The sequence below is a fragment of the Rhinoderma darwinii genome, unplaced genomic scaffold (assembly GCF_050947455.1).
Source record: "Rhinoderma darwinii isolate aRhiDar2 unplaced genomic scaffold, aRhiDar2.hap1 Scaffold_707, whole genome shotgun sequence".
Lineage (NCBI taxonomy): Eukaryota > Metazoa > Chordata > Amphibia > Anura > Rhinodermatidae > Rhinoderma > Rhinoderma darwinii.
The window spans coordinates 47,115-59,685 of NW_027464268.1; the positions used below are offsets into that span (position 1 = coordinate 47,115).

General features: G+C 47.8%; 8 non-coding genes across 8 annotated transcripts; all 8 read right to left on the bottom strand.

Annotated features, from left to right (window-relative positions):
• Positions 1 to 950: 950 nt before the first annotated feature.
• Positions 951 to 1,141, bottom strand: LOC142729154 (U2 spliceosomal RNA). The gene has a single exon (XR_012878042.1). It is a non-coding gene; the product is annotated as a U2 spliceosomal RNA (small nuclear RNA).
• A 1,296-nt stretch (positions 1,142 to 2,437) lies between these two features.
• On the bottom strand, positions 2,438 to 2,628 carry LOC142729155 (U2 spliceosomal RNA). Its single transcript, XR_012878043.1, has one exon. It is a non-coding gene; the product is annotated as a U2 spliceosomal RNA (small nuclear RNA).
• A 1,280-nt stretch (positions 2,629 to 3,908) lies between these two features.
• Positions 3,909 to 4,099, bottom strand: LOC142729157 (U2 spliceosomal RNA). Its single transcript, XR_012878044.1, has one exon. It is a non-coding gene; the product is annotated as a U2 spliceosomal RNA (small nuclear RNA).
• Positions 4,100 to 5,394: 1,295 nt separating this feature from the next.
• Positions 5,395 to 5,585, bottom strand: LOC142729158 (U2 spliceosomal RNA). Its single transcript, XR_012878045.1, has one exon. It is a non-coding gene; the product is annotated as a U2 spliceosomal RNA (small nuclear RNA).
• Positions 5,586 to 6,881: 1,296 nt separating this feature from the next.
• On the bottom strand, positions 6,882 to 7,072 carry LOC142729159 (U2 spliceosomal RNA). The gene has a single exon (XR_012878046.1). It is a non-coding gene; the product is annotated as a U2 spliceosomal RNA (small nuclear RNA).
• A 1,293-nt stretch (positions 7,073 to 8,365) lies between these two features.
• On the bottom strand, positions 8,366 to 8,556 carry LOC142729160 (U2 spliceosomal RNA). Its single transcript, XR_012878047.1, has one exon. It is a non-coding gene; the product is annotated as a U2 spliceosomal RNA (small nuclear RNA).
• A 1,288-nt stretch (positions 8,557 to 9,844) lies between these two features.
• Positions 9,845 to 10,035, bottom strand: LOC142729161 (U2 spliceosomal RNA). Its single transcript, XR_012878048.1, has one exon. It is a non-coding gene; the product is annotated as a U2 spliceosomal RNA (small nuclear RNA).
• A 1,296-nt stretch (positions 10,036 to 11,331) lies between these two features.
• LOC142729163 (U2 spliceosomal RNA) lies at positions 11,332 to 11,522 on the bottom strand. Its single transcript, XR_012878050.1, has one exon. It is a non-coding gene; the product is annotated as a U2 spliceosomal RNA (small nuclear RNA).
• Positions 11,523 to 12,571: the final 1,049 nt, after the last annotated feature.

Genomic DNA, 12,571 nt, shown 5'->3' on the forward strand with positions numbered 1-12,571 from the left:
AGTGCTGCCTGCTGAGCAGCACTGACCAACACTGCCTGGGCCCAGGCTTTTATCTCTGAGGCCCCATTATGATGTCAGAAAGCTGGCTCTGGAATCCTGAGGGCTCCACTATGACACGTGCAAAGTTCCGTCTGAACTTTATATAAGACGGTGAGGCTCAGTCAGTCACTCAGTGTTGCCTGAGAGGGCAACACTGCAACAGCCGGCCGCCAGGCTGTCTTTTTTTTGCACAGCTAGTTGCCTCCAGGAGGCCACAAGAGGGAGACAAGGGACTGCAAAATGGAAAATAGGCATCCACCAACTTTACAGACAACTTCTCCTTGCTCCTACAACCTCCATCCTTGCACAGTTTGTTATTCTTCTAGGTAACATAGTAACAAATCCAAATTGCTGCTCTCTTTGTAGGCAAGCAAGGCTTTGTTGCAACTGCAATTCTTACTTCTTCTTGAAATGTAGGGACGACAGTACATTCCATCACATCCATCTAGTGTACACAGGTAGGTCCATTGTGGCGGGCAGGCGAGCGGGCGGGCTGCTTTATTGGCTGTTTGCTGTTCCCCTACTCCACTCCACTATTTGACTGTTGTGCTGCATCAATCAATCAATCAATCAATCAATCAATCAATCAATCAATCAATCAATCAATCAATCAGTGGCTGGCTCAGGTGCAGCTCTTTAACTTACCTAAAAGGGAGGGCGGAGAGAAGACAAGGAAGGTGAATGAGGTGTTCCAATGTGAAATGCCGGAAACACAGAAACACAGACGACACACAACAAGAGGTGGCAATCTATTCATTAATTGCATTTAATCAATGAGCTCATTATCACTCATGCATTGTCCAACAGGTGTTGAAATAATGGGATTAAAAGGGGAGATCCCTTCAGAAAGACAGAAACAATAGCAAAGACAAAAAACACTTTTGGAATCTGCTTTTAGTCAACACATAAGGAAAGGGTGCACCGGTCCTGGAAATACTGCAATACCAGGTCAATGCGTGGAGTGGACAGAGCAAGCTCTATTTCCATCTCCCTGTTCTAAAAATCCATTTAATATATGGTCCCCAGATAGGGGACGTATCAGATATTAAACTGATAAGAACAGATACTACACTTGATCTTAGCCAAAAGGCCGAGAAGCGATAACCCGAACGGGCCGCGCGTTGCCCGAGCCTGCCCGATACTGCTGTTCATCCCTTGCAGCGATTCAGCCTACTTCTAGGCAATTCCATGGGGCCCTGCAGGCTCACACACTCACAGCTACACGGGAGGTGAATAAAGGCCGGAGAGGAAGCCAGACAGGATTTGCTTCTTTTGCTTGCACCACAATGCAGTGCTGAAAGAGGAGGAATCTACATAAAAACGCCTTCCTGGCAACGCCCAAATGCCCTGCTGCCATGCAGATAAACACTGGCAGCGGCAGCAAGTGCATGCCCACAGCCACCCCTTGTTCCTTCACACCTTGTATCAGCTGTAATCCAGTCCAGTCCAGTGCTGCCTGCTGAGCAGCACTGACCAACACTGCCTGGGCCCAGGCTTTTATCTCTGAGGCCCCATTATGATGTCAGAAAGCTGGCTCTGGAATCCTGAGGGCTCCACTATGACACGTGCAAAGTTCCGTCTGAACTTTATATAAGACGGTGAGGCTCAGTCAGTCACTCAGTGTTGCCTGAGAGGGCAACACTGCAACAGCCGGCCGCCAGGCTGTCTTTTTTTTGCACAGCTAGTTGCCTCCAGGAGGCCACAAGAGGGAGACAAGGGACTGCAAAATGGAAAATAGGCATCCACCAACTTTACAGACAACTTCTCCTTGCTCCTACAACCTCCATCCTTGCACAGTTTGTTATTCTTCTAGGTAACATAGTAACAAATCCAAATTGCTGCTCTCTTTGTAGGCAAGCAAGGCTTTGTTGCAACTGCAATTCTTACTTCTTCTTGAAATGTAGGGACGACAGTACATTCCATCACACCCATCTAGTGTACACAGGTAGGTCCATTGTGGCGGGCAGGCGAGCGGGCGGGCTGCTTTATTGGCTGTTTGCTGTTCCCCTACTCCACTCCACTATTTGACTGTTGTGCTGCATCAATCAATCAATCAATCAATCAATCAATCAATCAATCAATCAATCAATCAATCAATCAGTGGCTGGCTCAGGTGCAGCTCTTTAACTTACCTAAAAGGGAGGGCGGAGAGAAGACAAGGAAGGTGAATGAGGTGTTCCAATGTGAAATGCCGGAAACACAGAAACACAGACGACACACAACAAGAGGTGGCAATCTATTCATTAATTGCATTTAATCAATGAGCTCATTATCACTCATGCATTGTCCAACAGGTGTTGAAATAATGGGATTAAAAGGGGAGATCCCTTCAGAAAGACAGAAACAATAGCAAAGACAAAAAACACTTTTGGAATCTGCTTTTAGTCAACACATAAGGAAAGGGTGCACCGGTCCTGGAAATACTGCAATACCAGGTCAATGCGTGGAGTGGACAGAGCAAGCTCTATTTCCATCTCCCTGTTCTAAAAATCCATTTAATATATGGTCCCCAGATAGGGGACGTATCAGATATTAAACTGATAAGAACAGATACTACACTTGATCTTAGCCAAAAGGCCGAGAAGCGATAACCCGAACGGGCCGCGCGTTGCCCGAGCCTGCCCGATACTGCTGTTCAGCCCTTGCAGCGATTCAGCCTACTTCTAGGCAATTCCATGGGGCCCTGCAGGCTCACACACTCACAGCTACACGGGAGGTGAATAAAGGCCGGAGAGGAAGCCAGACAGGATTTGCTTCTTTTGCTTGCACCACAATGCAGTGCTGAAAGAGGAGGAATCTACATAAAAACGCCTTCCTGGCAACGCCCAAATGCCCTGCTGCCATGCAGATAAACACTGGCAGCGGCAGCAAGTGCATGCCCACAGCCACCCCTTGTTCCTTCACACCTTGTATCAGCTGTAATCCAGTCCAGTCCAGTGCTGCCTGCTGAGCAGCACTGACCAACACTGCCTGGGCCCAGGCTTTTATCTCTGAGGCCCCATTATGATGTCAGAAAGCTGGCTCTGGAATCCTGAGGGCTCCACTATGACACGTGCAAAGTTCCGTCTGAACTTTATATAAGACGGTGAGGCTCAGTCAGTCACTCAGTGTTGCCTGAGAGGGCAACACTGCAACAGCCGGCCGCCAGGCTGTCTTTTTTTTGCACAGCTAGTTGCCTCCAGGAGGCCACAAGAGGGAGACAAGGGACTGCAAAATGGAAAATAGGCATCCACCAACTTTACAGACAACTTCTCCTTGCTCCTACAACCTCCATCCTTGCACAGTTTGTTATTCTTCTAGGTAACATAGTAACAAATCCAAATTGCTGCTCTCTTTGTAGGCAAGCAAGGCTTTGTTGCAACTGCAATTCTTACTTCTTCTTGAAATGTAGGGACGACAGTACATTCCATCACATCCATCTAGTGTACACAGGTAGGTCCATTGTGGCGGGCAGGCGAGCGGGCGGGCTGCTTTATTGGCTGTTTGCTGTTCCCCTACTCCACTCCACTATTTGACTGTTGTGCTGCATCAATCAATCAATCAATCAATCAATCAATCAATCAATCAATCAATCAATCAGTGGCTGGCTCAGGTGCAGCTCTTTAACTTACCTAAAAGGGAGGGCGGAGAGAAGACAAGGAAGGTGAATGAGGTGTTCCAATGTGAAATGCCGGAAACACAGACGACACACAACAAGAGGTGGCAATCTATTCATTAATTGCATTTAATCAATGAGCTCATTATCACTCATGCATTGTCCAACAGGTGTTGAAATAATGGGATTAAAAGGGGAGATCCCTTCAGAAAGACAGAAACAATAGCAAAGACAAAAAACACTTTTGGAATCTGCTTTTAGTCAACACATAAGGAAAGGGTGCACCGGTCCTGGAAATACTGCAATACCAGGTCAATGCGTGGAGTGGACAGAGCAAGCTCTATTTCCATCTCCCTGTTCTAAAAATCCATTTAATATATGGTCCCCAGATAGGGGACGTATCAGATATTAAACTGATAAGAACAGATACTACACTTGATCTTAGCCAAAAGGCCGAGAAGCGATAACCCGAACGGGCCGCGCGTTGCCCGAGCCTGCCCGATACTGCTGTTCAGCCCTTGCAGCGATTCAGCCTACTTCTAGGCAATTCCATGGGGCCCTGCAGGCTCACACACTCACAGCTACACGGGAGGTGAATAAAGGCCGGAGAGGAAGCCAGACAGGATTTGCTTCTTTTGCTTGCACCACAATGCAGTGCTGAAAGAGGAGGAATCTACATAAAAACGCCTTCCTGGCAACGCCCAAATGCCCTGCTGCCATGCAGATAAACACTGGCAGCGGCAGCAAGTGCATGCCCACAGCCACCCCTTGTTCCTTCACACCTTGTATCAGCTGTAATCCAGTCCAGTCCAGTGCTGCCTGCTGAGCAGCACTGACCAACACTGCCTGGGCCCAGGCTTTTATCTCTGAGGCCCCATTATGATGTCAGAAAGCTGGCTCTGGAATCCTGAGGGCTCCACTATGACACGTGCAAAGTTCCGTCTGAACTTTATATAAGACGGTGAGGCTCAGTCAGTCACTCAGTGTTGCCTGAGAGGGCAACACTGCAACAGCCGGCCGCCAGGCTGTCTTTTTTTTGCACAGCTAGTTGCCTCCAGGAGGCCACAAGAGGGAGACAAGGGACTGCAAAATGGAAAATAGGCATCCACCAACTTTACAGACAACTTCTCCTTGCTCCTACAACCTCCATCCTTGCACAGTTTGTTATTCTTCTAGGTAACATAGTAACAAATCCAAATTGCTGCTCTCTTTGTAGGCAAGCAAGGCTTTGTTGCAACTGCAATTCTTACTTCTTCTTGAAATGTAGGGACGACAGTACATTCCATCACATCCATCTAGTGTACACAGGTAGGTCCATTGTGGCGGGCAGGCGAGCGGGCGGGCTGCTTTATTGGCTGTTTGCTGTTCCCCTACTCCACTCCACTATTTGACTGTTGTGCTGCATCAATCAATCAATCATCAATCAATCAATCAATCAATCAATCAATCAATCAATCAATCAGTGGCTGGCTCAGGTGCAGCTCTTTAACTTACCTAAAAGGGAGGGCGGAGAGAAGACAAGGAAGGTGAATGAGGTGTTCCAATGTGAAATGCCGGAAACACAGAAACACAGACGACACACAACAAGAGGTGGCAATCTATTCATTAATTGCATTTAATCAATGAGCTCATTATCACTCATGCATTGTCCAACAGGTGTTGAAATAATGGGATTAAAAGGGGAGATCCCTTCAGAAAGACAGAAACAATAGCAAAGACAAAAAACACTTTTGGAATCTGCTTTTAGTCAACACATAAGGAAAGGGTGCACCGGTCCTGGAAATACTGCAATACCAGGTCAATGCGTGGAGTGGACAGAGCAAGCTCTATTTCCATCTCCCTGTTCTAAAAATCCATTTAATATATGGTCCCCAGATAGGGGACGTATCAGATATTAAACTGATAAGAACAGATACTACACTTGATCTTAGCCAAAAGGCCGAGAAGCGATAACCCGAACGGGCCGCGCGTTGCCCGAGCCTGCCCGATACTGCTGTTCAGCCCTTGCAGCGATTCAGCCTACTTCTAGGCAATTCCATGGGGCCCTGCAGGCTCACACACTCACAGCTACACGGGAGGTGAATAAAGGCCGGAGAGGAAGCCAGACAGGATTTGCTTCTTTTGCTTGCACCACAATGCAGTGCTGAAAGAGGAGGAATCTACATAAAAACGCCTTCCTGGCAACGCCCAAATGCCCTGCTGCCATGCAGATAAACACTGGCAGCGGCAGCAAGTGCATGCCCACAGCCACCCCTTGTTCCTTCACACCTTGTATCAGCTGTAATCCAGTCCAGTCCAGTGCTGCCTGCTGAGCAGCACTGACCAACACTGCCTGGGCCCAGGCTTTTATCTCTGAGGCCCCATTATGATGTCAGAAAGCTGGCTCTGGAATCCTGAGGGCTCCACTATGACACGTGCAAAGTTCCGTCTGAACTTTATATAAGACGGTGAGGCTCAGTCAGTCACTCAGTGTTGCCTGAGAGGGCAACACTGCAACAGCCGGCCGCCAGGCTGTCTTTTTTTTGCACAGCTAGTTGCCTCCAGGAGGCCACAAGAGGGAGACAAGGGACTGCAAAATGGAAAATAGGCATCCACCAACTTTACAGACAACTTCTCCTTGCTCCTACAACCTCCATCCTTGCACAGTTTGTTATTCTTCTAGGTAACATAGTAACAAATCCAAATTGCTGCTCTCTTTGTAGGCAAGCAAGGCTTTGTTGCAACTGCAATTCTTACTTCTTCTTGAAATGTAGGGACGACAGTACATTCCATCACATCCATCTAGTGTACACAGGTAGGTCCATTGTGGCGGGCAGGCGAGCGGGCGGGCTGCTTTATTGGCTGTTTGCTGTTCCCCTACTCCACTCCACTATTTGACTGTTGTGCTGCATCAATCAATCAATCAATCAATCAATCAATCAATCAATCAATCAATCAATCAATCAATCAGTGGCTGGCTCAGGTGCAGCTCTTTAACTTACCTAAAAGGGAGGGCGGAGAGAAGACAAGGAAGGTGAATGAGGTGTTCCAATGTGAAATGCCGGAAACACAGAAACACAGACGACACACAACAAGAGGTGGCAATCTATTCATTAATTGCATTTAATCAATGAGCTCATTATCACTCATGCATTGTCCAACAGGTGTTGAAATAATGGGATTAAAAGGGGAGATCCCTTCAGAAAGACAGAAACAATAGCAAAGACAAAAAACACTTTTGGAATCTGCTTTTAGTCAACACATAAGGAAAGGGTGCACCGGTCCTGGAAATACTGCAATACCAGGTCAATGCGTGGAGTGGACAGAGCAAGCTCTATTTCCATCTCCCTGTTCTAAAAATCCATTTAATATATGGTCCCCAGATAGGGGACGTATCAGATATTAAACTGATAAGAACAGATACTACACTTGATCTTAGCCAAAAGGCCGAGAAGCGATAACCCGAACGGGCCGCGCGTTGCCCGAGCCTGCCCGATACTGCTGTTCAGCCCTTGCAGCGATTCAGCCTACTTCTAGGCAATTCCATGGGGCCCTGCAGGCTCACACACTCACAGCTACACGGGAGGTGAATAAAGGCCGGAGAGGAAGCCAGACAGGATTTGCTTCTTTTGCTTGCACCACAATGCAGTGCTGAAAGAGGAGGAATCTACATAAAAACGCCTTCCTGGCAACGCCCAAATGCCCTGCTGCCATGCAGATAAACACTGGCAGCGGCAGCAAGTGCATGCCCACAGCCACCCCTTGTTCCTTCACACCTTGTATCAGCTGTAATCCAGTCCAGTCCAGTGCTGCCTGCTGAGCAGCACTGACCAACACTGCCTGGGCCCAGGCTTTTATCTCTGAGGCCCCATTATGATGTCAGAAAGCTGGCTCTGGAATCCTGAGGGCTCCACTATGACACGTGCAAAGTTCCGTCTGAACTTTATATAAGACGGTGAGGCTCAGTCAGTCACTCAGTGTTGCCTGAGAGGGCAACACTGCAACAGCCGGCCGCCAGGCTGTCTTTTTTTTGCACAGCTAGTTGCCTCCAGGAGGCCACAAGAGGGAGACAAGGGACTGCAAAATGGAAAATAGGCATCCACCAACTTTACAGACAACTTCTCCTTGCTCCTACAACCTCCATCCTTGCACAGTTTGTTATTCTTCTAGGTAACATAGTAACAAATCCAAATTGCTGCTCTCTTTGTAGGCAAGCAAGGCTTTGTTGCAACTGCAATTCTTACTTCTTCTTGAAATGTAGGGACGACAGTACATTCCATCACATCCATCTAGTGTACACAGGTAGGTCCATTGTGGCGGGCAGGCGAGCGGGCGGGCTGCTTTATTGGCTGTTTGCTGTTCCCCTACTCCACTCCACTATTTGACTGTTGTGCTGCAATCAATCAATCAATCAATCAATCAATCAATCAATCAATCAATCAATCAATCAATCAGTGGCTGGCTCAGGTGCAGCTCTTTAACTTACCTAAAAGGGAGGGCGGAGAGAAGACAAGGAAGGTGAATGAGGTGTTCCAATGTGAAATGCCGGAAACACAGAAACACAGACGACACACAACAAGAGGTGGCAATCTATTCATTAATTGCATTTAATCAATGAGCTCATTATCACTCATGCATTGTCCAACAGGTGTTGAAATAATGGGATTAAAAGGGGAGATCCCTTCAGAAAGACAGAAACAATAGCAAAGACAAAAAACACTTTTGGAATCTGCTTTTAGTCAACACATAAGGAAAGGGTGCACCGGTCCTGGAAATACTGCAATACCAGGTCAATGCGTGGAGTGGACAGAGCAAGCTCTATTTCCATCTCCCTGTTCTAAAAATCCATTTAATATATGGTCCCCAGATAGGGGACGTATCAGATATTAAACTGATAAGAACAGATACTACACTTGATCTTAGCCAAAAGGCCGAGAAGCGATAACCCGAACGGGCCGCGCGTTGCCCGAGCCTGCCCGATACTGCTGTTCAGCCCTTGCAGCGATTCAGCCTACTTCTAGGCAATTCCATGGGGCCCTGCAGGCTCACACACTCACAGCTACACGGGAGGTGAATAAAGGCCGGAGAGGAAGCCAGACAGGATTTGCTTCTTTTGCTTGCACCACAATGCAGTGCTGAAAGAGGAGGAATCTACATAAAAACGCCTTCCTGGCAACGCCCAAATGCCCTGCTGCCATGCAGATAAACACTGGCAGCGGCAGCAAGTGCATGCCCACAGCCACCCCTTGTTCCTTCACACCTTGTATCAGCTGTAATCCAGTCCAGTCCAGTGCTGCCTGCTGAGCAGCACTGACCAACACTGCCTGGGCCCAGGCTTTTATCTCTGAGGCCCCATTATGATGTCAGAAAGCTGGCTCTGGAATCCTGAGGGCTCCACTATGACACGTGCAAAGTTCCGTCTGAACTTTATATAAGACGGTGAGGCTCAGTCAGTCACTCAGTGTTGCCTGAGAGGGCAACACTGCAACAGCCGGCCGCCAGGCTGTCTTTTTTTTGCACAGCTAGTTGCCTCCAGGAGGCCACAAGAGGGAGACAAGGGACTGCAAAATGGAAAATAGGCATCCACCAACTTTACAGACAACTTCTCCTTGCTCCTACAACCTCCATCCTTGCACAGTTTGTTATTCTTCTAGGTAACATAGTAACAAATCCAAATTGCTGCTCTCTTTGTAGGCAAGCAAGGCTTTGTTGCAACTGCAATTCTTACTTCTTCTTGAAATGTAGGGACGACAGTACATTCCATCACATCCATCTAGTGTACACAGGTAGGTCCATTGTGGCGGGCAGGCGAGCGGGCGGGCTGCTTTATTGGCTGTTTGCTGTTCCCCTACTCCACTCCACTATTTGACTGTTGTGCTGCATCAATCAATCAATCAATCAATCAATCAATCAATCAATCAATCAATCAATCAGTGGCTGGCTCAGGTGCAGCTCTTTAACTTACCTAAAAGGGAGGGCGGAGAGAAGACAAGGAAGGTGAATGAGGTGTTCCAATGTGAAATGCCGGAAACACAGAAACACAGACGACACACAACAAGAGGTGGCAATCTATTCATTAATTGCATTTAATCAATGAGCTCATTATCACTCATGCATTGTCCAACAGGTGTTGAAATAATGGGATTAAAAGGGGAGATCCCTTCAGAAAGACAGAAACAATAGCAAAGACAAAAAACACTTTTGGAATCTGCTTTTAGTCAACACATAAGGAAAGGGTGCACCGGTCCTGGAAATACTGCAATACCAGGTCAATGCGTGGAGTGGACAGAGCAAGCTCTATTTCCATCTCCCTGTTCTAAAAATCCATTTAATATATGGTCCCCAGATAGGGGACGTATCAGATATTAAACTGATAAGAACAGATACTACACTTGATCTTAGCCAAAAGGCCGAGAAGCGATAACCCGAACGGGCCGCGCGTTGCCCGAGCCTGCCCGATACTGCTGTTCAGCCCTTGCAGCGATTCAGCCTACTTCTAGGCAATTCCATGGGGCCCTGCAGGCTCACACACTCACAGCTACACGGGAGGTGAATAAAGGCCGGAGAGGAAGCCAGACAGGATTTGCTTCTTTTGCTTGCACCACAATGCAGTGCTGAAAGAGGAGGAATCTACATAAAAACGCCTTCCTGGCAACGCCCAAATGCCCTGCTGCCATGCAGATAAACACTGGCAGCGGCAGCAAGTGCATGCCCACAGCCACCCCTTGTTCCTTCACACCTTGTATCAGCTGTAATCCAGTCCAGTCCAGTGCTGCCTGCTGAGCAGCACTGACCAACACTGCCTGGGCCCAGGCTTTTATCTCTGAGGCCCCATTATGATGTCAGAAAGCTGGCTCTGGAATCCTGAGGGCTCCACTATGACACGTGCAAAGTTCCGTCTGAACTTTATATAAGACGGTGAGGCTCAGTCAGTCACTCAGTGTTGCCTGAGAGGGCAACACTGCAACAGCCGGCCGCCAGGCTGTCTTTTTTTTGCACAGCTAGTTGCCTCCAGGAGGCCACAAGAGGGAGACAAGGGACTGCAAAATGGAAAATAGGCATCCACCAACTTTACAGACAACTTCTCCTTGCTCCTACAACCTCCATCCTTGCACAGTTTGTTATTCTTCTAGGTAACATAGTAACAAATCCAAATTGCTGCTCTCTTTGTAGGCAAGCAAGGCTTTGTTGCAACTGCAATTCTTACTTCTTCTTGAAATGTAGGGACGACAGTACATTCCATCACATCCATCTAGTGTACACAGGTAGGTCCATTGTGGCGGGCAGGCGAGCGGGCGGGCTGCTTTATTGGCTGTTTGCTGTTCCCCTACTCCACTCCACTATTTGACTGTTGTGCTGCATCAATCAATCAATCAATCAATCAATCAATCAATCAATCAATCAATCAATCAATCAATCAGTGGCTGGCTCAGGTGCAGCTCTTTAACTTACCTAAAAGGGAGGGCGGAGAGAAGACAAGGAAGGTGAATGAGGTGTTCCAATGTGAAATGCCGGAAACACAGAAACACAGACGACACACAACAAGAGGTGGCAATCTATTCATTAATTGCATTTAATCAATGAGCTCATTATCACTCATGCATTGTCCAACAGGTGTTGAAATAATGGGATTAAAAGGGGAGATCCCTTCAGAAAGACAGAAACAATAGCAAAGACAAAAAACACTTTTGGAATCTGCTTTTAGTCAACACATAAGGAAAGGGTGCACCGGTCCTGGAAATACTGCAATACCAGGTCAATGCGTGGAGTGGACAGAGCAAGCTCTATTTCCATCTCCCTGTTCTAAAAATCCATTTAATATATGGTCCCCAGATAGGGGACGTATCAGATATTAAACTGATAAGAACAGATACTACACTTGATCTTAGCCAAAAGGCCGAGAAGCGATAACCCGAACGGGCCGCGCGTTGCCCGAGCCTGCCCGATACTGCTGTTCAGCCCTTGCAGCGATTCAGCCTACTTCTAGGCAATTCCATGGGGCCCTGCAGGCTCACACACTCACAGCTACACGGGAGGTGAATAAAGGCCGGAGAGGAAGCCAGACAGGATTTGCTTCTTTTGCTTGCACCACAATGCAGTGCTGAAAGAGGAGGAATCTACATAAAAACGCCTTCCTGGCAACGCCCAAATGCCCTGCTGCCATGCAGATAAACACTGGCAGCGGCAGCAAGTGCATGCCCACAGCCACCCCTTGTTCCTTCACACCTTGTATCAGCTGTAATCCAGTCCAGTCCAGTGCTGCCTGCTGAGCAGCACTGACCAACACTGCCTGGGCCCAGGCTTTTATCTCTGAGGCCCCATTATGATGTCAGAAAGCTGGCTCTGGAATCCTGAGGGCTCCACTATGACACGTGCAAAGTTCCGTCTGAACTTTATATAAGACGGTGAGGCTCAGTCAGTCACTCAGTGTTGCCTGAGAGGGCAACACTGCAACAGCCGGCCGCCAGGCTGTCTTTTTTTTGCACAGCTAGTTGCCTCCAGGAGGCCACAAGAGGGAGACAAGGGACTGCAAAATGGAAAATAGGCATCCACCAACTTTACAGACAACTTCTCCTTGCTCCTACAACCTCCATCCTTGCACAGTTTGTTATTCTTCTAGGTAACATAGTAACAAATCCAAATTGCTGCTCTCTTTGTAGGCAAGCAAGGCTTTGTTGCAACTGCAATTCTTACTTCTTCTTGAAATGTAGGGACGACAGTACATTCCATCACATCCATCTAGTGTACACAGGTAGGTCCATTGTGGCGGGCAGGCGAGCGGGCGGGCTGCTTTATTGGCTGTTTGCTGTTCCCCTACTCCACTCCACTATTTGACTGTTGTGCTGCATCAATCAATCAATCAATCAATCAATCAATCAATCAATCAATCAATCAATCAATCAGTGGCTGGCTCAGGTGCAGCTCTTTAACTTACCTAAAAGGGAGGGCGGAGAGAAG